Source organism: Erpetoichthys calabaricus, chromosome 5 (genome assembly GCF_900747795.2).
Source record: "Erpetoichthys calabaricus chromosome 5, fErpCal1.3, whole genome shotgun sequence".
NCBI lineage: Eukaryota > Metazoa > Chordata > Cladistia > Polypteriformes > Polypteridae > Erpetoichthys > Erpetoichthys calabaricus.
In genome coordinates this window covers 5,852,876-5,878,285 of record NC_041398.2, presented here as the reverse complement: position 1 = coordinate 5,878,285, position 25,410 = coordinate 5,852,876, and the positions used below count along the sequence as shown (strand labels likewise).

General features: G+C 41.3%; 2 protein-coding genes across 12 annotated transcripts in view; one reads left to right on the top strand and one right to left on the bottom strand.

Annotated features, from left to right (window-relative positions):
• The window catches only part of LOC114652512 (tripartite motif-containing protein 16-like), a 979,029-nt gene that overhangs the window by 611,838 nt on the left and 341,781 nt on the right, over positions 1 to 25,410 (bottom strand). The gene's annotated exons all lie outside the window — the stretch shown is intronic.
• LOC114641503 (tripartite motif-containing protein 16-like) overlaps positions 1 to 25,410 on the top strand; it is a 1,283,323-nt gene that overhangs the window by 1,072,762 nt on the left and 185,151 nt on the right. For 2 of the 11 annotated variants that reach the window (XR_007934967.1, XR_007934961.1), the window contains exon 9: positions 2,224 to 2,405. The exons of the other annotated variants lie outside the window; for them this stretch is intronic. The gene's annotated coding sequence lies outside the window, so the exon portion shown is untranslated. The remainder of the gene's footprint in view (positions 1 to 2,223; positions 2,406 to 25,410) is intronic. 11 annotated transcript variants of the gene reach the window in all.

Below are 25,410 nucleotides of genomic sequence, written 5' to 3'. Positions count from 1 at the left end.
TTCTTTATCCATGTATATATATGGATATGCAGCCAAAAGTGTTGGTTTAAAAATGAAGCACAATTGTATGTGAAATAAGTTAAAGCTGACAAAAGTCCTCGTCATCCTCTATTCTTTACTCCACAGAGCAGACACTTTGCTTTGAGTTCTCGACTTCACAAATTTTAAACATTAAAACAAATGGAAATAGCAGACAAAATTATTGGGGGTCCTTAGAAGTTCAAAGACCTCACTGGACTGTCGTGACATCTCAAGCCGACTGATTCCTCTAATGAGTGTCACCGGGGTCTTCAGTCACTCAGTCAAGTCCTCACTCTGCTGTGTTGTATCATTGTGTACCTCACACTGAACGAGGACAAGAGAAGAGTAGGAGATGAAAAAGGTCACAGCCAAGGGTGGTCAAGGTGAAGACTACAAGACCGCCTCCACAGAGCTTCAGTGAGCACAGCAGCTAAAATTCTCAAGATGTTTGAGGGTCCACAGGACTGTAGCCCACCTCCCTGATGAGACCACCAGAGTAAAACTGACCTCCAATTGAACATAAGGAGAGTTTAAATGGAGGAGAAAAAACAAGAAAACATCAAGAGAGACAGGCGGATCTCTGAGATCAAAGGACAACACCATCTGTTACTGTGTCAATAACAGTGGGCTCCATGGTAGAAGACCCCACTTCTGAAGGACACACACAGACTGGAGTTTTCTAAAATGCACAGCAAAAAGCCAAAGTCCTGGGAGAAGATCAGTTGGACTGAAGAAAAAAAAAAAATTAAGGAGTCACAGCAGCTTTGAGTTCATAGAAATGAGGCCATTAATATTCTGGGGTTGTAGTGCTGAGTCCATATAAGGTACAATAACATCAGCAGATAAAGAAAGACGTATGGCGTGAATGTCACAAAGCTACAAGAACCAAGAATGGCGGAAAAGAAGATGGAATGAAGAAGACTGAATGTTATGAAGTGTCTGCTATGAGTCCTATGAGCTGAACGTCACAGTCGAGAGAAGAAGGCCATCAAAGTTCAAGAAGAGTGGGATTCTGAGTGGGCAGTGAGAGGAGTACAAGTCTCATCCAGAGCTACAGGAAGGGCTTGATGGCAGTTATCACCTTAAAACTGCGTGTCACGGAACATCAGCTGAGGGTCTGAATCACTTTGGGCAATTCATTGTTATTTGGTTAATTGTTTAAAATAATTTGTGAAGTCCTAAATACAAAGTAAAGTATAATACACAGTTATACTGTACATGAAAGGCGCTATATAATAGATAAAGGAGGAAAGAAATGCAGTGTGGTGTGGTGGTTAAGACTTTGGACTTTAAACCTTGAGGTTGTGGGTTCAAATCCCACTACTGACACCATTGTGTGACCTGAGCAAGTCATTTCACCTGCCTGGGCTACAATTGGACAAAGAAAAGAAAAGGAAACAATGGAATCTCAGATGATGGGAGTCACCTTGGATAAGAATGACAGTCAAATAAAAATAAGAGATGAGAGGAAACACACTAAACCAGAGGTTCTCAAACTGTGGGGAGGAAGTAACAAAAAAGGGGTGCGAATGTTGCCATATGTGGTGTAATTTCACTATTCGTAGGAAAATTTAAAACTTGTAGCAGTGTATTGGCAGCAAAAAATATAGGAATAAATTTTATTAGGGTTTCAAAAAAACGTTAGGCGGGCGCGATTAAAACTGTTATGAAAACTCGGGTCGCAAATACTTAAAGGTTGAGAAACGCTGCACTAAACAAAGAAAGAGAGAGAAAATGACAGATGGGAAAGGCACTATATAATAGATAGATAGATAGATAGCATATTCTGATTTGTGACTATTATTGAAATGATATATTTCATGATGAAGTGTGACAGTGGATTGGTTTTAAGTAAAAAAAAATGGACTTTGATGATAAAAAAGTGTCATTTTAATAAAGCCAGTGATGAATGTGGAGAGTCCATTAGAACTCTGACTTTGATGGTGACCTTGTGGCGTTTATCCTAATTTCTGATGACTGAGGCGACTTCCAAATGTCCGACATGGCTGCTTTTCACATTGTTTTCTGTTGTCGTCTTTTTATGATTTAATTTTAATCCCCACACATTTTGTCCAATCAGATGAGCTCTTTACTATTAGTGTCTGGTCAGTGCAGATCTTGATTGGTTCTTGTTAATTGTCTGTGTTGTGCTCCGCCCCCACTCCCAGATTTCCTCACTTGTTTTCTTTTCTCTCCTTTCAGACTTCTGTCCCCTCACACTGGACATCAACACAGCACACAGAGTCCTCCGTCTGTCTGAAGGGAACAAGATGGTGACACATGCATGGACAAAGACTGGTTATCCTGATCATCCTGACAGATTTGACCGCTATGTCCAAGTTCTGTGCAGAGAGGCTCTGACTGGGACTCGCTGTTACTGGGAGGTGGAGGGCACTGCAAGTGACCTGATGATTGGAGTCGCATATAAAGGACTGGGCAGGAAAGGACAGGGAGTGGAGTGTGTCCTTGGAAAGAATGACAAGTCCTGGTGTTTACAGTGGTCTCATCCCCAGTACTCAGTGTGTCACAAAAACAAGCAGACTGTAATCAGAGCCCCATACAGCCCCAGAATAGGTGTGTATCTGGACTGGCCTGCTGGCTCTCTGTCATTTTATAGCGTCTCACACACAATGACCCTCCTGCACAGGATCAACACTTCCTTCACTGAGCCCCTCTATCCAGGGTTTTGTCTTAATGGTTACTCCAGTGTAAAAATCTGCCATCTGACACCATGTGACCACTGACCAGTACCCTCCACAGGTCACTTGATGTCCCCACAAGCACAGGTGTCTTTGTGTTTGTAGTTTGGGGTCAAAATTAATTTTTCAGGATGGGTAAGGGGCAGCACCTCTGTGAGTGAATTTGGTGATGAGAATGAGAGGCGAGTGCAGCTGTCAGGGTGTCCACTGTGTATTACAGGCCTCACCAGCAGATGGCGACAATGACTTCTAAATCTGTCATCTTCATGGAGCCTGAGGGGTTAAAAAGAAAGGAGAAGGTGAAAATAGAGTGAGGGGTGAGGATGATAGAGAAGAGTGTCAGGGGGATAAAGGGTGAGATGAATGACCTGAGACAGATTGAGTCAAACGAGTGTGTCACTTGTGTGTTTGTGAGTTCTGTTCCTCCCACCTGATTTCACCTCTTTGACTCACCACACACTGATGGCCATCCTGTGATCACAGATTGTATTCTGCATTGATCAAATCCATATTTCGATGTGTCTTCATCACAGCTGCACACTGGCAGTCGTTCAAACTCTACAGGCTGACAGCCATGTTGCACTGGCGTCTGGATGTTTGTGTTGGTTGAGGTCGTCTCCTGCTGACCTTGGGGGCTTTTAAAGTTCAGGATTAATGAACAGACCGGCAAAATGTAATTTAAAAGTTGATGTGTACACTGGACACATCGTCAGTCACTGATAATCGAGTCCACGTCAGATCCTGTGGCTCTCTTCTTCTTCTTCTTCTTCGTCTTCTTCTTCTTCTTCTTCTTCTTCTTCTTCTTCCGGCTGCTCCCGTTAGGGGTTGCCACAGCGAATCATCTTCTTCCATATCTTTCTGTCCTCTGCATCTTGTTCTTTAACATCCATCACCTGCATGTCCTCTCTCACCACATCCATAAACTTCATCTTAGGTCTTCCTCTTCTCCTCTTACCTGGCAGATCTATTTTTAGCATCCTTCTCCCAATATACTCAGCATCCCTCCTCTGCACATGTCCAAACCAACGCAATCTCGACTCTCTGACTTTGTCTCCAAACTGTCCAACTTGAGTTGACCCTCTAATGTCCTCATTTCTAATCCTCTCCATCCTCATCACACCCAATGCAAATCTTAGCATCTTTAACTCTGCCACCTCCAGCTCTGTCTCCTGCTTTTTGGTCAGTGCCATCGTCTCCAACCCATATAACATAGGTGGTCTCAATACCGTCCTGTAGACCTTCCCTTTCACTCTTGCTGATATCCATCTGTCATAAATCACTCCTGACGCTCTTCTCCACCCATTCCACCCTGCCTGCACTCTCTTCTTCACCTTTCTTCCACAATCCCCGTTACTCTGTACTGGTGATCCCAAGTATTTAAAATCATCCACCTTCGCCAACTCTACTCCCCTCATCCTCACCATTCCACTGACCTCCCTCTCATTTACACACATGTATTCTGTCTTGTTCCTACTGACCTTCATTCCTCTCCTCTCTAGAGCATATCACCACCTCTCCAGGGTCTCCTCAACCAGCTCCCTACTCTCCCTACAGATCACAGCAAACACCATAGTCCACGGGGACTCCTGTCTAATCTCATCGTGTCAACCTGTCCATCACCATTGCAAATAAGAAAGGGCTCAGAGCCGATCCCTGATGTAATCCCACCTCCACCTTGAATGCATCTGTCACTCCTACCTCAGACTTCACCACAATCACACTTCCCTCATACATATCCTGTACAACTCTTACATACTTCTCTGCCACTCTCGACTTCCTCATACAATACACAGCTCCTCTCGAGGCACCCTGTCATATGCTTTCTTCAGGTCCACAATGACGCAATGCAACTCCTTCTGGCCTTCTCTAAACTTCTCCATCAACATCCTCAAAGCCAACATTGCATCTGTGGTGCTCTTTCTTGGTATGAAACCATCATGCTGCTCACTAATCATCACTTCACTTCTTAACCTAGCTTCCACTACTCTTTCCAATAACTTCATGCTGTGGCTCATCAATTTTATCCCCCTGTAGTTACTGCAGTCCTGCACATCCCCCTAATTCTTGAATATCAGCACCAGTACACTTCTTCTCCAATCTTCAGGCATCCTCTCACTTTATAAGATTCCAATAAGCAATCTGATTAAAAACTCCACTGCCATCTCTCCTAAACACCTCCACGCTTCCACTGGTATGTTATCTGGACCAACGGCTTTTCCATTTTTCATTCTCTTCATCACTGTCCTTACTTCCTCCTTGCTAATCCATTGCACTTCCTGATTCGCTATCTCCACATCATCCAACCTCTTCTGTCTCTTGTTCTCTTCATTCATTATCCTCTCAAAGTTCTCTTTCCATCTGCTCAACACACTTTCCTCGATTGTGAGTATGTTTCCATCTTTATCTTTTATCACCCTAACTTGCTGCACATCTTTCCCAGCTCGGTCCCTCTGTAGCCCACCGGTCCTTTTCTCCCTCCTTAGTTTCCAACCTCTCATACAACTCATCATACACCTTTTCTTTAGCCTTTGCCACCTCTCTCTTCACCTTGTGCCTTATCTCCTTGTACTCCTGTCTACTTTCTGCATCTCTCTGAAAATCCCACTTCTTCTTTGCCATCCTCTTCCTCTGTATATTCTCCTGTACTTCTCCATTCCACCACCAGGTTTCCTTTTCCTCTTTCCTCTGTCCAGATGTCACACCAAGCACCCTTCCTACTGTCACCCTTACTACTTCTGCTGTAGTTTCCCAGCTGTCTGGTAACTCTTCACTGTCACCCAATGCCCGTCTCACCTCCTCCCTAAACTCAACCTTGCAGTCTTCCTTTTTTATTTTCCACCATTTGATCCTTGGCTCTGCCCTCACTCTCTTCCTCTTCTTGATCTCCAGCATCATCCTACAGACCACCATCCTATGCTGCTTAACTACACTTTTCCCTGCCACCAATTTTCAGTCTTCAATCTCCTTCAGATTGACTCTTCTGCATAGGATGTAATCTAACTGTGCATCTTCCTCCACTCTTGTACGTCACCCTATGTTCCTCCCTCTTCTTAAAATACGTATTCACCACAGCCATGTCCATCCTTTTGGCAAAATCCACTATCATCTGACCTTCTTCTTTCCTCTCCTTGATGCCATACCTACCCTTCACCTCCTCATCTCCACTGTTCCCTTCACCAACATGTCCATTGAAATCCGCTCTGATCACCACTTTCTGTCCCTTGGGTACACTGCTCATCACTTTATCCAACTCACTCCAAAAATCTTTTTTCTGATCCATTGCACACCCAACTTGCAGGGCAAATGCACTAACAACATTCGTCATCACACCTCCAATTTCCAGTTTCATAATCATCACTCTGTCTGACAACTCTTTTCAAATCCAAAACACTCATGATATACTCCTGTGGCCCTCATCATGTGTTGTAAACTCAGACGCTGGTCATGTGACTTGCACCTTAGTGACATTCCTGTGACTTTCAGGACTGTGACATCAGCTGATTCTTCTGGAGCCAAACTGCTCCCTCTTGTGGCCACTCTCCATATTAAACACATGGGAATTAGGATGTAAAGTGTTTGGTGAGATTTTAGAAAATATTCAGAATATGGACATTACCATAAAGGACAATTCGGTTTTGTAAGAATTAATTATGTTAAAGAATGTTTAACTTAAATTAATCTTTTGTTAATTATGATTAGGTGTTACATTTACAGAGATAAATGGCTTATTAATGATGCACAATTTGTAAAATTTTAATTCCTTATTAATTAAAAAAAATAGCAAAATAAAAACATAAGGACAGCTGTTATTTGTCAAATTTGTTCATTTGGTAACTTTTGATTTGTAAATTCTTCTGATCATATCTTAGGTGTTCTAAGTTCTGAAGGTATTAGGACTTCTTGTTTATGATTAATGCTCTTTAATAAAAGGACAAGTGTCTGTCTGTCTGTCTGTCTGTGTATCTGTTCAGTCGCTTTGTCTCAGTCTTTCCAACAGGCGGTGTATCACAAACATTAGCACTGCTTTAATGATTCCCATGCTAATCAATATCATCCATTTACAGAGCCACAGCACCTGACATCACCACTGATATCGGCTAGCAGTTTTATGACAGAATGTATGTTAGTGTGAGTGTGATTAGTGGGCACCATACCAGCCTGTAAACCTCCCTGCTGGCACACAACTGCTCGTCCAGACCTGCAGCAGTTTGTTGTGCTTCAGCTCTGCAAATAGAATGGCATATAACAGAGGCATATATGCATTGATTTTGTCATTCCAACAGATGGCACATTTCAAACATTAACACTTCTTTTATGATTCCCATACCAAATGACATAAAACAGATACACATGCATTGAATTTGTCACTCCAACAGATGGTGCATCACAAACATTTGCAGTAATGCATTGTACATTTGTGATACACCATCTGTACAGAAATACAAACCAGTATTACTGCGAGAGGAAATTAACACAATACAGTGACTCATATTACAGCCACATACAAGCCAGTATTACTGTCAGAGGAGATTAAAGGCATATTACCGACGCGCACGCCTGTATTATCGCCAGAGAAAATTAAAGGTATATTACGGACGTACAAGCCAGTGGACGTACAAGACAGTATTACTGTCACAGAAAATTAAAGACACACAATACACGGCGGCAGCCCACGAAGAACGGTCAGCTCAGCAAGTAAACATCAACAAAAGAAAGGCTGAAAGAAAGAAAAATACGAGCAACAAAAAGAATGAGATCAAAGTCCCTTGCCATTTAATATAGACTGTTCCTACTAATGTTTATGCACTACTGTTCTAGCGCCCGTTATTGTAATGGGCTAAATGACTAGTATATATATATTAAAATGTACCATACAGTTATATGTGAATAGTGTATTTTGTTCTTTTTAACAGTATTTTTATCTTGATTTTCATTCTACTTTTCTAGGTGTTCTAATTGTTTAATTAATCCATTATTTATTTAGTGGGTCTGACGCTAAAGTCGCTGAAGCCTTTGATTATCCAGTGTGTTGTTTGCCAGCATGTCTGCTCTGCTCGTTATAAGTTGTCATTAATAAGATACAATGAAGGGGGAAAACGGCACAGAGAAAGGGCAAAAGAAAATGAAATCAACAAAATCTATTGCAAAAGCAGAAATATTTCTAAATGTCTTATAAATGTAAAAATCATGCCACTTTGTTTTTCTAAGAGAAAATAAAATTCCAGCTAATTAATTGAGCTCAGTGTTATCAGGTGTTGTCAGTGACTATGAATCTGATTGGAAGAAAAACCTGCAGCCACATGGGGTCCCCATGAAGGACCGAGTTTGGGAAACACTGTTTGGAAGGATGGGGTGGCATGGTGGCGCATTAATTCTAATTAATTAATTCTGGCCTTAATTCTAAGCAGTATGTGTGGAGACAACCAGGCACTGCTCATCACTTGTCCAATACAGTCCCCACAGTGAAGCATGGCGGTGGAAGCATCATGCTGTGGGGGTGTTTTTCAGCTGCAGGGACAGGACGACTGGTTGCAATCGAGGGAAAGATGAATGCAGCCAAGTACAGGGATATCCTGGACAAAAACCTTCTCCAGAGTGCTAAGGACCTCAGACTGGGCCGAAGGTTTACCTTCCAACAAGACAATGACCCTAAGCACACAGCTAAAATAATGAAGAAGTGGCTTCACAACAACTCTGTGACTGTTCTTGAATGGCCCAGCCAGAGCCCTGACTTAAACCCAATTGAGCATCTCTGGAGAGACCTAAAAATGGCTGTCCACCAACGTTTACCATCCAACCTGACAGAACTGGAGAGGATCTGCAAGGAGGAATGGCAGAGGATCCCCAAATCCAGGTGTGAAAAACGTGTTGCATCTTTCCCAAGAAGACTCATGGCTGTATTAGCTCAAAAGGGTGCTTCTACTAAATACTGAGCAAAGGGTCTGAATACTTAGGACCATGTGATATTTCAGTTTTTCTTTTTTAATAAATCTGCAACAATTTCAAAAATTCTTTTTTTTGTCTGTCAATATGGGGTGCTGTGTGTACATTAATGAGGAAAAAAAATTAATTTAAATGATTTTAGCAAATGGCTGCAATATGACAAAGAGTGAAAAATTGAAGGGGGTCTGAATACTTTCTGTACCCACACTGTATATACAGTATATATATATATATATATATATATATATATATATATATATATATATAGTGAAGGTCTGTGATAAGGTTTGCATATTTGCAGCTGGTGATCCCCAATGGGAGAAAAATGAATCGCGTATCATAAAGTAGTTTTTTTTCCTGACCTTTCAGCCCCTACCAGGAGCATTCATCAGAGGGTAATGCTTAGACATACAAGAATCAAAGGCAATATATAGCAAAAATTAAGTGCTGCTGGGGGGGGGGGGGGGGGGGGGGTCTTACATCAGTGTGTGAGTGTAGGGGGTAATGAGGTGGGGGTTGGGAGGAACACTGCAACCCCGTCAGAAGGAAGGACTCATGATTACAGATCTATATACATAGAAAATCAACAGGACATACATTTAACTGGGACAATGTACAAGTAAAATTCAAGGCCAGTACTAAAACGACATTAACAGACATTTGGGTATAAACCCAGCATATACAAACTTAAGAAGAACATGTTCATAATAAATAAAATTTACGACCAATACTCCTCCCAACCCCCACCTCATTACCCCCCCCCCCGCCCCCCATCACCCTTCACACACACACTTAATGTGTTGCAATATATTGCCTTTGATTCTTGTAAGTCTAAGTGTCAGAGGGGGACACTTTTACATTTTGTTTGTGCACTGGGTGGCTCCATTAGGCACCCACTGTTGGGACTGGGGGGGTGAGAAGTTAAAAGGCTATCTGTACTTATTAATGGTATTTGCTGTCCTGCAAGGGAATCACTGCTTTGAAGTTTGGCCTTAGAGAATGTCTATATTTACCTGGCTTGGAAATATTGGTTCCTAATCAGCATGTCTGTACTTATTAATGTTTGGTAACCATACATTTTGTTAACTTGTGTTTTTATTAATTGTTAAACCCAGGCAATTTAGAGGTGCCATTGATTAAACTGTTTGTCCAGGACTGACAACAGAGGGGTGAAGTAAATATAAACTGCTGGCCAGCAGAAGGCAGGAGAGGGAGAGTCCACAGGAAACGCTGCCAAGACACTCAGACAGGGCACAGGGGCTCGCAGGCAGACAAGGGTACCTGGCTGGCACGACGTGAGGCACAAGGACGGCAACACTTCAGGGAGGAAGAGACAGCTCCACAAAGAGACGCCAGTTGTGGGTCCAGCGAAAGAGGGAAGCCGCATGAGAGGACCCAGCAAAGCTGACAGACGAGGAATGAGGCGTGCCTAGGTCCCAGCAACACAAGGAGCCCAGAGTGGAAGAAAAAGGGACAACGAAGAGACGCTGACAGGGAGTCAACAATTTGACACAACTTCTGCCGGGGAACAGAGTGCATCCATGAACAATTAAGTGTTGGGGTAACACAGTGCCCAAACTGGACTCTGCACCACTAAAGGTTGTATCCTCCAATTCTTGTTTTTATGGACTTTTAGAGTGTGGACTGTGTATTTTCCTTTTACAAAAAAGGAAATTAATTCCTGATATGTTTAGGTTCTGTTATGTTCGTTTATCTTTTTAATGTACCTTATATTGTCTTGTACAATAGAACTTACTGTTGCTTTTTTCTAAATTACTGTTGTGTCTTTCATTGTGTGTTTACTCACCACCCAATTTAAAGAAACCTGTGTGCTATTATTGGTAAATTTCAGGAGTTCCCAGTCTCTTAATAAAACTGGGTGGCGTAGTCGGATATTTTAATGGTGTCTAAGTTAGATTACCTATAAGTGTGACCAGACACCTGTGACATAAGCATTACCCTCTGATGACGGCTCCTATCAGGGGCTGAAAGCTCAGGAATAAAAACTACTTTATGATACGTGATTCATTTTTCTCCCTTTGTGGATCTCCGGCTGCTAATATACATATATATAAAGAGAGAGAGAGGCATCAGACACCGGAAGCCGCTGACGAACCCTTTTCTTCGTTGCCAGTCTGTAGCTCTGAATAAGTAAAAGCAAAACACAGTTTTAACAGACGCCATTGAAGTTGATGATGAGTTTGTGTAACATTAATGAAAATGGCCAGGAGGTGTCACTAGAGAGCTGAGTGTCAAATGTTTCGAAGCGTCGATATGATTTCCGACACAAACGATTCCATTGTTTCTCTGCTTTGTGAGGCTTCACTCTTTTTTTTCTCACCGTGGCCCTAATAGGCTACGCTTCCGTAGTTTCACGACCCAAATGTTGTTAAAAAAAATTTGAAAACGAGCCTTGTTATTTCTCCTTAAATGTTTTCTTTCTTCAGATTTAATTAAAATTGAGCAAGACGGTAAATAAAGGTTTATCCCTGTACTTTGCCGTAATATAGTTAAGCACATTTGAGAAAGAAAAGATGAAATCCTTAAATCAACAGATGTTATTATTCGATCAAGTATTGAGATATTTCATTTATTAATACTTTATAATATTTTATGAGAGCACACGAGTTCGCTACGAAGAAAAGACGCCGTCACAGTTGATTGTGGCGCAAATCAGTCACCGGCACACCGACATACACGGGACAATCCGAGTGCATGGATCAAGTGATCCTCGTGCTGCACAACGAATTACAACTGTCTTTCAAACAGAAACAGCAGTCACTGTGGACGCCTTTGTGGTGAAAAGAGAACCCGGCGATTTTTACGGAGGTCGGCATTAAAGATCCACAAACAGCAGTGAGATAAACACATCTGGACCGGCTGTGGAAAAAAGCCTCGGACTTTACGAGCAAAATCCCTCCTCGTGAACACATCTTCAAGGTCCGGACAGGCGATCAGCACAAAGCCGTCTACTCACAGCACAGTATCATAATGAAACATTTCCTTAAATACGATAGTTGTCCTGTCTGTATCATTCCTGAGCAATCTTCCAGTTACAGAGGCGCAATCCCAGTCACCAACACATTTACCGTGTAGACCCCCACACTCAATATAAAAACACATTCCACCTGATAAATTTAATATTTTAAAATTTAAACCCCTAAACCCGCAATCAACAACCATACGAACAGTTGAAATCATCACTGAAATTATTATTTTGTTATAAACATGAAACAAGATGCCCATTTACGTTTGATATACCTTTACTGGGGGGGGGGGGGGGGGGGGGGGTGTCCCTTGGCCGCTTATGGCGACCAAACCCCACTTTGTAGCTCGCCTTGCTCGCTGTCGGTCCATGGTGGAATTTACTGGTAAATTTAAAAAAAAAAGAAAGAAAAAAGAAAATCAGACTGTTTGGGGTAACAATTCACACTTGATGGACGTGGGACCCGAACACACGTATGCCTTATTATGGGAGGGCAACTGTTTTCAGTAGAGTTGATGTACAATATATCATGTGTGTTTTTTATGTATGTATGTAATGAAGACGAAAACAATTATATATAGATGTATACTGTATGATGTACGGTTTTGAAGAAAAATAAACGTTGCATGTAAAAATTGCACGAGGCGAGGAAGAGATATTAATGAGAAGAGAGTATTATAGTGACAGAGGTGTTGTCACCCGTATTACTAAAACTCTTTTGTGCAGCATTAAGGATTCCACAAGTCGGCATTTATATCTGATGAATAATTTAAAGTTTTGTTTTATGTCACCAAGTATTGTCGGGCAGAATCATTTAACATGTATTGATCATCCACAAACATTAATTTCCCCTTTCAATTCTGTCGAGTTTTTGAACTCTGCTGACGGCTCATGTTCTTCAAACGGAGCTCAATGAATAAAGAGTGGAAACACCGAGCAGACATGCGCACTGGCTAATGAACCGTCAAGGCGGTCGAAGCACTGAGCAGACCTGAGCAGACCTGAGTCTTTGTGAAGTCTCAACACACTCGAAGGCATTGAGCTCGATATTTGTGAGAGTCTCTCTGACACTTAACTCTCTAGTTATATTTTATAATTTGTATTGACACTACACACTTCAGTTGATGTAGTTAAGTGACGGCCTGAAACGACAATTTAAGTTTGCAGACAATTCATTATTGTTCTTGTGGATTGCTGTGATTTCCTTTGTCTGATACTTTGTGTCAAACATATACTGTCATATATCAACTTTATATATAAAAAGATTAGATAAATCGGGCAGACTTTTTATGAAAGGCTTACATTTTTTTCAAAACCGTATGTCATATAATGTGTATTATCTCACCAAAGTGAGCACACCCGTCACATTTTTGTAAATATTTTATTACATCTTTTCATAGTACACAAATGAAGATATGACACTTTGCTCCAATGTAAAGAAGTCCATGTACGGCTTGTATAACAGTGTAAATTTGCTGCCCCCTCACAATAACTGAACACACAGCCATTAATGTCCAAACCGCTGGCAACAAAAGTGAGTACACCCCTAAGTGAAAAATGTCCAAATTGTGCCCAATTAGCCATTTTCCCTCTCCGGTGTCATGTAACTCGTTAGTGTTACAAGGTCTCAGGTGTGTTAAATTTGGTGTTATCAGTCTCACACTCTCTCATACTGGTCACTGGAAGTTCAACACGGCACCTAATGACAAAGAACTCTCTAAGGATCTTAAAAAAGAATTGTTGCTCTACATAAAAGATGGCCTCGGCTATAAGAAGATTACCAACACCCTCAAACTGAGTTGCAGCACAGTGGCCAAGACCATACAGCGACAGGTTTAACAGGACAGATTCCACTCAGAACAGACCTCTCCATTGTCGACCAAAGAAGCTGAGTTTGAAAATAGACGTATGAGTGCTGCCAGCATTGCTGCAGAGGTTGAAGAGGTGGGGGGTCAGCCTGTCAGTGCTCAGACTGTACGCCACACACTGAATCAAATTGGTCTGCATGGCTGTCGTCCCAGAAGGAAGCCTCTTCTAAAGATGATACACAAGAAAGCCCGCAAACAGTTTGCTGAAGACAAGCAGACTAAGGACATGGATTACTGGAACCACGTCCTGTGGTCTGATGAGACTGAGATCAACTTATTTGGTTCAGTTGGTGTCAAGTGTGTGTGGCGGTAACCAGGTGAGGAGTACAAAGACAAGTGTGTCTTGCCTACAGTCAAGCATGGTGGTGGGAATGTCATGGTTTGGGGCTGCATGAGTGCTGCCGGCAGTGGGGAGCTACAGTTCATTGAGGGAACCATGAAGGCCAACATGTACTGTGACATACTGAAGCACAGCAGGATCCCCTCCCTTCGTAAACATGATAACAACTCCAAACACACCTCAGACGACCACTGCCTTTCTAAACAAACTGAGGGTAAAGGTGCTAGACTGGCCAAGCACGTCTCGAGACCTGAACCCTATTGAGCATCCGTGGGGAAGGTGGAGGAGCACAAGGTCTCTAACATCCACCAGCTCCGTGATGTCATCATGGAGGAGTGGAAGAGGATTCCAGTGGCGACATGTAAAGCTCGTGTGAACTCCATGCCCAAGAGAGTTAAGGCAGTGCTGGAAAGTAATGGTGGCCACACAAAATATTGAGACTTTGGCTACAATTTGGACATTTTTCACTTAGGGCTGTACTCAATTTTCTTGCCAGTGGTTTAGACTTTAATGGCTGTGTGTCGAGTTATTTTGAGGGGACAGCAAATTTACACTGTGATACAAGCTGTACACGGACTACTTTACATTGGATCAAAGTGTCATATCTTCATTTGTGTCCTATGAAAAGAAATAATAAAATATTTACAAAAATGTGAGGGGTGTATTCACTTTGGTGAGATACTGTAAATATATATATATATATATATATATATATATATATATATATATATATATATATATATATATATATATATATATATTCACACATTCATTGTCTGTGTCACAATCTGATTATATGGGTGGTTACCTACCAGGTAACGCTTGTGGTTGGCCAGCAAGTCTGCTAACATCCGCCATGGTGCCCTCAGTTGTGAGAAGCAGATCATAGAATGGTTGAAATAGTTTACTGTCAATAATGTTAGCAGACTTGCTGGCCAACCACAAGCGTTACCTGGTAGGTAACCACCCATATAATCAGATTGTGACACAGACTACGAATGCCGTGAATGTAATTACCCCGATCTACATGCTGTCAAATGAACGAACCACACGCCGTGGCGCAACGTTAGGGGCATCGCCTCTGGCGCTGACGTCCGACGTTCGATTCCCGAGAGGGAGTGCAGTGGAGTGTGTACGCCTGATGAGCCAAGAATTAGGGCGAAACACGTGTCGCGTACTCTTTGCATTATTTGACAGTGAACTATTTCAACCATATATATATATATATATATATATATATATCTACAGTATATTTAATTCGTCTTCATTAGGGGGTGGCACGGTGGCGCAGTGGGTAGCGCTGCTGCCTCGCAGTTGGGACACCTGGGGACCTGGGTTCGCTTCCCGGGTCCTCCCTGCGTGGAGTTTGCATGTTCTCCCCGTGTCTGCGTGGGTTTCCTCCGGGTGCTCCGGTTTCCTCCCACAGTCCAAAGACATGCAGGTTAGGTGGATTGGTGATTCTAAATTGGCTCTAGTGTGTGCTTGGTGTGTGGGTGTGTTTGTGTGTGTCCTGCGGTGGGTTGGCACCCTGCCCGGGATTGGTTCCTGCCTTGTGCCCTGTGTTGGCTGGGATTGGCTCCAGCAGACCCCCGTGACCCTGTGTTCGGATTCAGCGGGTTGGAAAATGGATGAATGGATGGTCTTCATTAGGAGAATAAAACAACGATACTCTCGTCTCAGTTTAACATGTATATATCAAATAACATATTTCCACATCCGCCGCAGTAGGAACAGTAGCTCGTTAATTATTCCGATTTGGTGGCTCAATGGTATTGTAACTGTCTCGCAGTAAAAACACCAGCGGTTCGCGTCGTTGATCGTCCACTTGTGAAAGTTTTTTTTTTTTTTTCAATTCCTCCATTTAACAATATTTTCAGCTTGAACGGATAGCGAGCGAATCGAGCTGTCGAGGGAAGGCTGGGCCACGGTAGTCAGCCAGGAGGCACACATCCCTAATTATATTGTGTATGTAAAGAGTTTCACTGTAAAACGTAATAAGCTTCATATTTGTGTGTTTGGAGACCGTGGTGTCGTACTGAATTTGTATTGTAGAAAAACAAACTACTGTCTAGCATGCCTAAATGTGTCTTTTCGTTTCTGATCGCTATACGGCACTACCAACTTGGGACGATTCGCTATAAACAGTTTCAGCCAATCAGCGCCTTCTAAACACGCAGCATGACAGCGTGAGCCTTCATTGTCGGCGGCGCGGCCTCTTCGTTTCAGTCCGTCATTGTTCTGTTAGACTATTTACTTTTAAGTGCTGCTTGAAGTACCGTTTATAGTACAACAGGTGGCCTACGTAGTTCTTAAATTGGTATTGAAATGCACACACAAGTCTCCTAAATTATTAATTGAAATGCCTACATTTACAGTGTCCGTTTTAGGAAGTCATAGTTTTTACTTGTTCCCGTTATTAGGAATTATAATTTCTCGGTGTCACATATTATTCGTTGCTACTCGCGAGTCCCGCATCATTGAGATTCTGTTTTATATTCGGTATAAGCAAACTTTTTAAAAAGAGCGTTAATTGAACTGACTATAGCAGACTTGTTATCTTCTTAAAATGACTTTATTCATTTGATATTGACAACTAATCATAAGGTCAAAAACCAAGGAGGCTGTGAGTTTGCATGGACTGTGCTGTTTCTTTGTTTTTGTGACATCGCGTCAGTAGAGAGTGCGTGATGTTAACAATGCATTGTGTCCTAAATGACAGCGCACACGCTTTTTGATATTTCCTAAAGGCCAACGTGTCTCAGTTGGCTCATTAATATATTTTGACAGTGTATTTTAGTGAGAATGATTATAAACATATTACCCTTTCATTTCCCATGTAGATATGTAAAGTTTGGTGAGAATAAATAAAAAGTAACAACACATATAATAGTTATGTTGCATTGTTTATGATTAACAAAATTCATCGTTTATCTGAACTGTTCTACTTATACATTGTGGCGTAGCTACAATGGGGCAAGGGGTGCAATGCACTCGGGCACCGGGCCTCGGGAGGGCCCATCAGGCCTCTTTTTTTTTTTTTTTTTTTTGCGAGCGCACAAAGCGCGCAAGTTTGGGGGCCCATTCAATGATGATTGCACCCGGGCCCCTGTGAACCTTGCTACGCCTTTGCTTATACAGTCGATTTATTCCACTTCTGAAGGTGTACATTGTCGGTATTCTCCATTGCATTTGCCCCAGAGTGTAACGTGTGCCAGTGCAACTGAGGGGTGGCAGACGAGCTCACGTAATGGGTGACAAGGCACATCCTCACCCTGATGCCCAGGCTCTTGTCATGAATATTCCCATCTTGTGCTTTTTCTCATTCTTGCCAGTTTACTATTATTTTTGGACACGTATGTAGAGGACATGTGTGTCTTATTTTATGTCTATGAAAGGAAGGACGTTAAAGCCTTGAATGAAACTGAGTGTTGATGCTTTGGGTAACACGACAGGTGAGGAGCAGGGAACGTTAAATGTGACAGTGACTGCGGGGGATTGTGGGACAGGAAGATGGTTTAAGAATACAGAAACGACAAAAGCTTAGTCTTTCAATAATTTTATTTACATCAATGATTTACTCCATTGAGCTGCAGTTCGGAAGATTACTTATTTACCCCCCTTTGATAAGATGCATTCAGAAGTAAAGGATGTTGCTGACAAAGTCAGGTGCTTTTTTGAAAGTTTGGCTCCAGATGTGCTTATCCAGCTGCTCCTTCTTGTCAGTACTTGAGTGATCTTTATGTTCACCTCAGGATGAATTCGCAAAGTTTCTTTACAACTTTTTTGTCTCATTAACACAGAAATCCCGAGGCTTTCCTAAAATTTCAGAAGACACTGTTGATGGCACTGATTCTGTTTTAAAGACAGTTGTGATTAGTTATGCAGCACACGTTTTTACTTGCATTGCTTTTTGGAAATCAATAATACAAATCAGTTACAGATCTGGGAATCACTGAATAGTAAAAACGTTTAATGAGAGTGTCTTGCGCATATACTGGTGTAATGACCACGTCGGCTTTAGTGAAGCGTTTCTTAGCCTCTCTGATATGATCGACATGGCGTAGAGCAGATTCTGGATTGTTATAATACGTGCTATCTTACGCAAAATATGCTCATTAATTTGTTACAGATTCTAGGTGGACACGATTCCACACCAAGGAAAAAGGTGCCCCATGTAAATCATTCATAATGTCTCCAAAATACAGTGGAACCGAAGCAATTTCTCCCATAGGATTGTATGTAAATACAATTAATCCGTTCTAGACAGTACGAACTGTATGTAAATATATATATTTTTCAGTTTTTAAGCACAAATATAGTTAATTATACAATAGAATGCACAGCGTAATGGTAAACTAAATGTAAAAACATTGAATAACACTGAGAAAACCTTGAACAACAGAGAAAACTAACACTGCAATAGTTCGCGCTATAGTGCTAGGAACCGCTCGCTAAAAACATTATTTTTAATGAGTTTTAAGCATGGGAAAAAATGAACATTTGAAAAATCTGTAATTTAATAAACCACCAAGAAAAGTAACATTGCAACAATGCAGGCTACGAACCGATCACTGTAAATAGAACTGAAAACAAAAACAAGCCTTCTCTACCTTATGCGTCCCTTGCTCGCTCTCTCTCTCTCACGCCTGTGTGTGTGTGCGTGCGTCTCTCTTTTGCGAGCCTGGAGCACCTGTGTGTGTCTCTCTAGAGAGCTCCTGTGTGTGTGCACACGTGCCTCTCTCTCCCGCGCCTGTGTGTGTGCGCGGCTCTCTGCGCTGCCTGTGTGTGTGCCTCTGTCTCTCGTGCTGCCTCTCTGTGTATGTGTGTGTGTCGCACTCCCTCGCTCTCTCTCTTGCTCACTGCACAGGAAATGCACAGGGAGAGACTGAACATGTAAAACCGAAAGGGAAACTGGCTTGTTCATATACTGAGTGTGTGGTCGTGAACCGAGGCAAAAGTTTGGTGAATTTTTTGGTCATAAACTGAGTTGTACGTGTACCGAGACGTTCGTGAACCGAGGTTTCACTGTATGTTTGTTAACTTTCAGACAAGTACTACTTAATTTAGTACTGGGGTTAGTGCACCTTATCATTGTAGCAGGAACAACTGCTTTTACACTTTAAGGCAAAGCATTTCAGCAGACTAGTGAGTGACCAAATCGACTGCTGACTGCGCAGATATCAATGACGTCATTACGGTAGCGTGACTCAAAATCACGTGACGGGCGCATTTGAAGCAAGCCTCAAAGTGGCGCTTTGAAAGCTCGACACGGTGTCGAACCTCAGTATCGACGGCCCATCAACCTGCGTCTGCTGCTGGCCGCCACTCCAGACCTTTCAGGCCTCTGTCAGTTTCACAACCCAAAGCAGCTGCGTCTCCTGTAGCCTCTGTTCGTGTTTGCTATCACTGCGGATCTGATAAGCATCTTGCAAATGATAAAAACTGTCCTGCTGCTTCTGCTAAATGTAAAAAATGTCAAACTGGTCATTTTGCATAGGTGACAATAACTTTGTATAATGTTAAATGTTAACGTTCAATTCCACCGGGGGGGTAAACGTTAACATTTAACATTATACAAAGTTATTGTCTGTTTTTCACCTGCATTATTATCAATCTTTAATTTAATATTATTTATTGTATCAGTATGCTGCTGCTGGAGAATGTGAATTTTCCATTGGGATTAATAAAGTATCTATCTATCTATCTATCTATCTATCTATCTATCTATCTATCTATCTATCTATCTATCTATCTATCTATCTATCTATCTATCTATCTATCTATCTATCTATCTATCTATCTATCTATCTAGCTATCTATCTATCTATCTAGGTTCTTGAAAACCGTCTCTTTTGAATAAAGCAATACAGATTAATGATTATGAAACGCGACAAATTGGGAAACCACACTGATAACAGAAATAATTTTTTGAAGATCATGTCAAAGCATGGATGCAAAAGAAAATTCATCACCATGGTGTGGCAGTTTCATGATTGTATGCAAGCTAAAGTTCAGGACAATGGTGACGCACAGGAGTCCTTCACTCTGTGAAATGGTGTTAAGCAGGGCTGTGTATCTCGACGCTGATGTTGTTCAGCCTGATGTTCTCCACCATGACAATTGATGCTTTTAAAGATTATAATGTAGGCATTGGCATTCATTAGCACACAAATGGGTAACTGATCAACCTTAGAAGTTTTCACAAAATAAAGTAAGTATAGGACAGGCACCATCAGAGGATTCCTCCAGTTCATAACTGTGGCCTCAATGCTGGTTGAAAGGCTGATAAGCAGTGCAGTGCTGATAAGTTCTCTGATGAATGGACCGACTTTGGGCTGATCGTTAACAATAACAAGACTGAAGTAATTCATCAGCCTCCACCAGGGACACCATAAGTTGAACCAAACTTTATAATCATCAGTCAAAGACTCAGTTTGGAGAACAGGTTCATGTACCTTGGCAGCACAGAATCCCAGGGCACTGGCATTGATGATGAAGTAAACACCAGGACTACTAAAGCAAGTGTAGCCTCGGGCAGACTTCATGTAACATCTGAAGCATAAGATGTGTAAGCTCACCGATGAAGTTGAAGGTGTTTAGGGTTATAGTGCTCCACACATTTCTTTACACCTGTAAAATGTGGATGGTGTACCGAGAGATTCAACCACTCCCAAAAATTGTCTCTTAAAGTTCCTTCATGTTAAGTGGCAGAACAGAATTCCAGACACTGAAGTTCTTGCCAAGGTTGGCCTGCCCACAATAACTGGGACAGCATCAGGATGGTTGATAGGATGAAACCCTGGCCATGCAAAAACATAGATTGTAGCCTGAGGTGTGTGGTGAACTGAGTTAGGGGGTGTTGATGGTCTTAAATGTAAGTCACTTTAGTGTTTTTATCAATTTCTGCACAACCCGTTACAGCTCCGGTCGGTGCAGGACACACACGTGAAGGTGTGCAGTGACGTGAATTGATTACAAGTCATCAGCAGACACCAGCGGAGCATGAAGTGGAGTTAAAGGAAGTGGGGTCAGTGCAGAGGGGGTGCTGTGGTCATATTTGTTATAGAGAGAACACAATCTCTGGTTTGGAAATGTAACAGAGAGGAGGACGAGTTGGATAATTATGATGATTAATGGTGACTTGGAGGGTTCAGCAGAAATGTGCAGAATATTCAGATACAGCACCACTCTGTTTATATTTGTTAGAGATAAAATGTATCAAGTAGCCTTTAGTTCTCTCACAGACTTCAAATTTTTGGCATTGAGGAATTCATAAATCGGTTGTTTCAGCTTTACATTCTTAGCTGATATATTTTACAATACATTTGTGGAAACAATTTTCTTTATGTTGATGATTGGTGACTAAATAGTTTTCACAGACTTTACTATCAATGACATGATACCGTGTTTCCCCCGAAAATAAGTCAGGGTCTTATATTAATTTTTGCTCCAAAAGATGCACTAGGGCTAATTTTAGGAGGATATCATATATTTATTCATGTACAACAATATACATTTATCCAAATACAGTCATGTCACCTTCTTCTGGAATATCGTCATAACTCTCCACGTTCAAACCCTCAATTCCATCCTGAAGTTCTTACTACATCAGCTGCTTTTAGGATCCTCCAGGATCGAGGTGAGCGCTTTGATGTTTGATGAACTTCTCGATGTGGTGAAGCAAAATGCCGACATACAAATCCATTCATGGTGCTTTGATATTCAAGTGTCGCATATTCCTCAAAGTAATGATACAATATATTTTCAAAGTCTCACATATCATCTTCTGTGCCGTCTTTTATTTTTTTGCACCTTTACAATATCATCAGAATGTACGGCGGTGTATTTGAGCCACAGAGAAAAAAAATAAGGACATAATGAAAATGTCTATTTTGTGATTAAAGTGGAAACTTCAGCTTTAACCTCGAATTGTCCACTTTAACCTCGTAGTTTACTTTATCATTAAAGCAGACCGCCATGAACGTCATCTTAAAACCGACCCAGTTGTTAAATCACTACGCGCTTCTAGGGCTTCCTCCTGACCTGACAGCAGTGATAGATCACCACACAGAACACATTACATGTATGATATCCCAGCTCTCTGCACATTTACAATTCTTAGATGTATACTGGATATCACTTTCATGATGAAATGCATTCAAATATATATGTTACATTTACAGATAAATTGTTAACTTTGTTTAAATAATGGATACTGTTAATAGTTACACATGTGGGGTGGCACGGTGGCAGAGCGGTAGCACTGCTGTCTCGCACAGAGTCACGTCCCTTGTGATCCCTGCCTAGGGTTTGCATGTTTTCCTGGTGGGTTTCCATAGTGGGCTCAGTTTTCCATCCAAAGACATGAAGGTTTGGTGATTTGGTGAAGCTACAATGACGCCCGTGTGTGTGAGTGTGTGCTTGTGTTCACCTTGTGATGAGCTGATGCCCCGTTCAGAGATTTTGTTTCTGTCTTGCGCCGATGCTGCTGGACTGGGCTCATCCGCGAATTGATGGATGTAATCATTAAACAACCTTCTCAGAGATATTGTGGCAAGGTGTCCTCGGAATCTAATGGATGTTTCAGGCACACTCGTCACATTGCGTGAAGTATAAACCTGGCCTTAGGCGCCTTACTTTTCTGCTGACGATCTTGACTAAGGCTTATTTTTGGGGTAGGGCTTATATTGCAGAGCAGCCTGAAAATCATGCTAGGGCTTATTTTCGGAGTAGGTCTTATTTTCGGGGAAACACGGTAGGTATCATTTTGGGTGTGTTGAGAAATTTAAAAATAAAATGCAGAATGAATCTAGGAGTGTAGAAGTTTCAGATTTGCCTTCTTTGATGTGTTTGGTGAACACATAACTCACCTGATAAATACCATCTTTCAGTCTGAATTCACTAATTTTATACTTTATTAATCTGACTAGAGTTACTGAAATTGTCTTATGACTCAAATAGTTTTTGGTGTTGCTTTGAAGATTAATTTTTCTTGACATTTGTGTCACACTGAGGGACACACTGGTTCTCCTTTACAGTTTCTAGCAATCATTTTACAAATCAGACATTAACTTCAAATCACCAGCCTACCCCTTCTACAACATGCCCTCTGAGGTAGATGGACGTAACTTCTGTCTCTTGAAGTCTCTGAGCAGCTCCTTGCTTGGCTTTACTGATATGAATGGTCAGCACACCGAGTCAGCAGATAGTCCTCTTTTCTCTAAGCTGTCTTATCATCAGACCTGTCATGTCGGTGTCATCAACAAATGTCATAATGGAGTTGGAGTCGTCTCTAGTCACACAGTCTTAGGTGAACAAAGAGAGCAGGACAGTGCTGAGCACACAACCCTGTTGTTATGGAATGGAGTTCTAAATGGCAAAATGAGTGTCATGCCTCCAAAATAAGCCCAAGAAGCCGGCCATACCATGAGTGACCTGCCTAGAAGAGGCTCACCTTAGCTCAGCGACTCACCAGATGTTACCTGTTGGCTTCAGGCTCCAGAAATGAGAAGCTGGCAGACCAAAATGAAATGTCCAGAGATATCATAAAGCTCTACAAGAGGGACGATGACCATCAGCACCCGACCCCGGGTATAGTGAGGAGTTTGCTGGTCAAAAAAATAAACAAATTAAGTGAATAAAAATAATAAAAATGCATAAACTAATGAAATACTTAAATATAAAATAAATAATAATGCTGTGTCACAGTTTTACTAATCATTATTCAGTCATGATTTCTTTAATTTTAGCTCTTTGCTTCATTATTGATTGTTCTGTCCTATTTTTCAATGTCGATGTTTCCTTAAGTGATTTAAGTCTTTGAATCTTTTTGTAATTACTTTGAAATTTGATTTAATTTATATTTCTGTTATTTTATATGCTACTCAGAGTAAATGTTGCTGCTGTGCAGCTTACCAAAGGCCCCAGTAGGCCTGAGACGTGTGCAGTGGTGTGAGACCCCCATGGCGCGTCTCGTTCAGCTCCCGTTGTTCATCTCTCTCTTCTGGGTGGGATTTTGATGTTTTCTGGTTTACTGTTTTTGACCTTTGGCTTTGCATTTTCAATTTTCAAAATGTTTACCTTTTTAAAGTGTATATTGTATTTGCATTTGTTTTAACATGTTTGGGTAGGAATTCTTTATTTATTTTTACTTTCTCTTTTTAATTTTTCAATACTTTTCAAAATTGTGAACCTTTGTTGACTTCATGTAATTTATAAAATATAATAAATCTAATTTAGAAATGTAGGGCTTTGTTATATTGAGCCAGGTGTTTTATGGTGTCCTCTCCCTTTCAGTGGTTTTGTAGGCCGTGAGCCTTTCTTGTGGTAGTCAGGCTTTGTTTGAAGTTGCAGGCCTTAAATCATAACCTGCTATTATTTGGGAGTTTTCAATCTCTGCCTCAAATTCTGGAAATGTTGACTTCTGGAATTTAACCATAAGGCTCTGAATTGTTATCTCAATATGAACCCTTTCTAAAATGTTTTGACTTTTAATCTGTTCTTTTTTAGTGTGGTTACAACTGAGAGTAAAAAATAAATTAATAAAATTTTCTTGTAAAGAATATGACAAAATAAAAACCTTGAACCTAAAAAGACTGATAATCTTGAATATGAATATGGGATTTGGATTAGGAGTTCTGTACCCTGATAATATAATTACACATAATTTGATTTTGATATCTACCATTAGGGCCTCAAAGGATTTGTCCATCAGAGATTTGTCCAGCGGTCCAGGAGAGATCTTTTAGTTTACAAACTCAAACTTTACTGATAAACAGACAATCATCATGTCAGGCTGTGAAAGGCAGAGGATGGTTTTGTTCTGTTTGACTGAGTGTTGATGATGACTACCTCTTCATTAAAATCAGCTCTGGAAGCAGAAACGCCTCAGTGAAGAACGTCCTTCAACAACCACATGCCAGTGAATGTCTTACAAGGAAACACAAATATAACTGAAGGGATTTGGACACAGACATCAACAGCCTTTGAATCTCGCCGACTACTCCAATCCTGTTTCTTGGCTGTAATCAAGTAAAGTGAGAACTGAAATAATTGCTGAGAGCTGCCTGTGGTATTTGATTGTCTAACAAACCTCTTAAACCCTAAGTGGCCTGGTAATGGGCTGCCAAGGGTTCAGAAATGTTTTAAAACACCTTGTGCCACATCATACAGATGAACTACACCACACATCTCATTTGAAAGTCACGGGTGTCTACCACACACTCATAGTGATCACATTGTTAGAGTCGGTACAGCTGACTTTATAAACTGGTATGAAATCATACGTTCTGCTGTGTTGTACATCAACAACCAGAGAAATTAAACCAGCCTAGAAATTTATCTGTGTAAGAAATACTGAGGTGACATTCATCACTCAAAAGGTCTCGACCAGTAGATTTCAAATGATGCCTTGAACCCCCACTACAGCCGAGCCTAGGGCAACCACAGGCCAAACACTGGAACAACCCTCACGTGTGAATTTCATGTGGTCTTCCATATAACTCTACAACGCAACAGCAAAAATATACAAGTAACATGTCAGCACTTACAGCA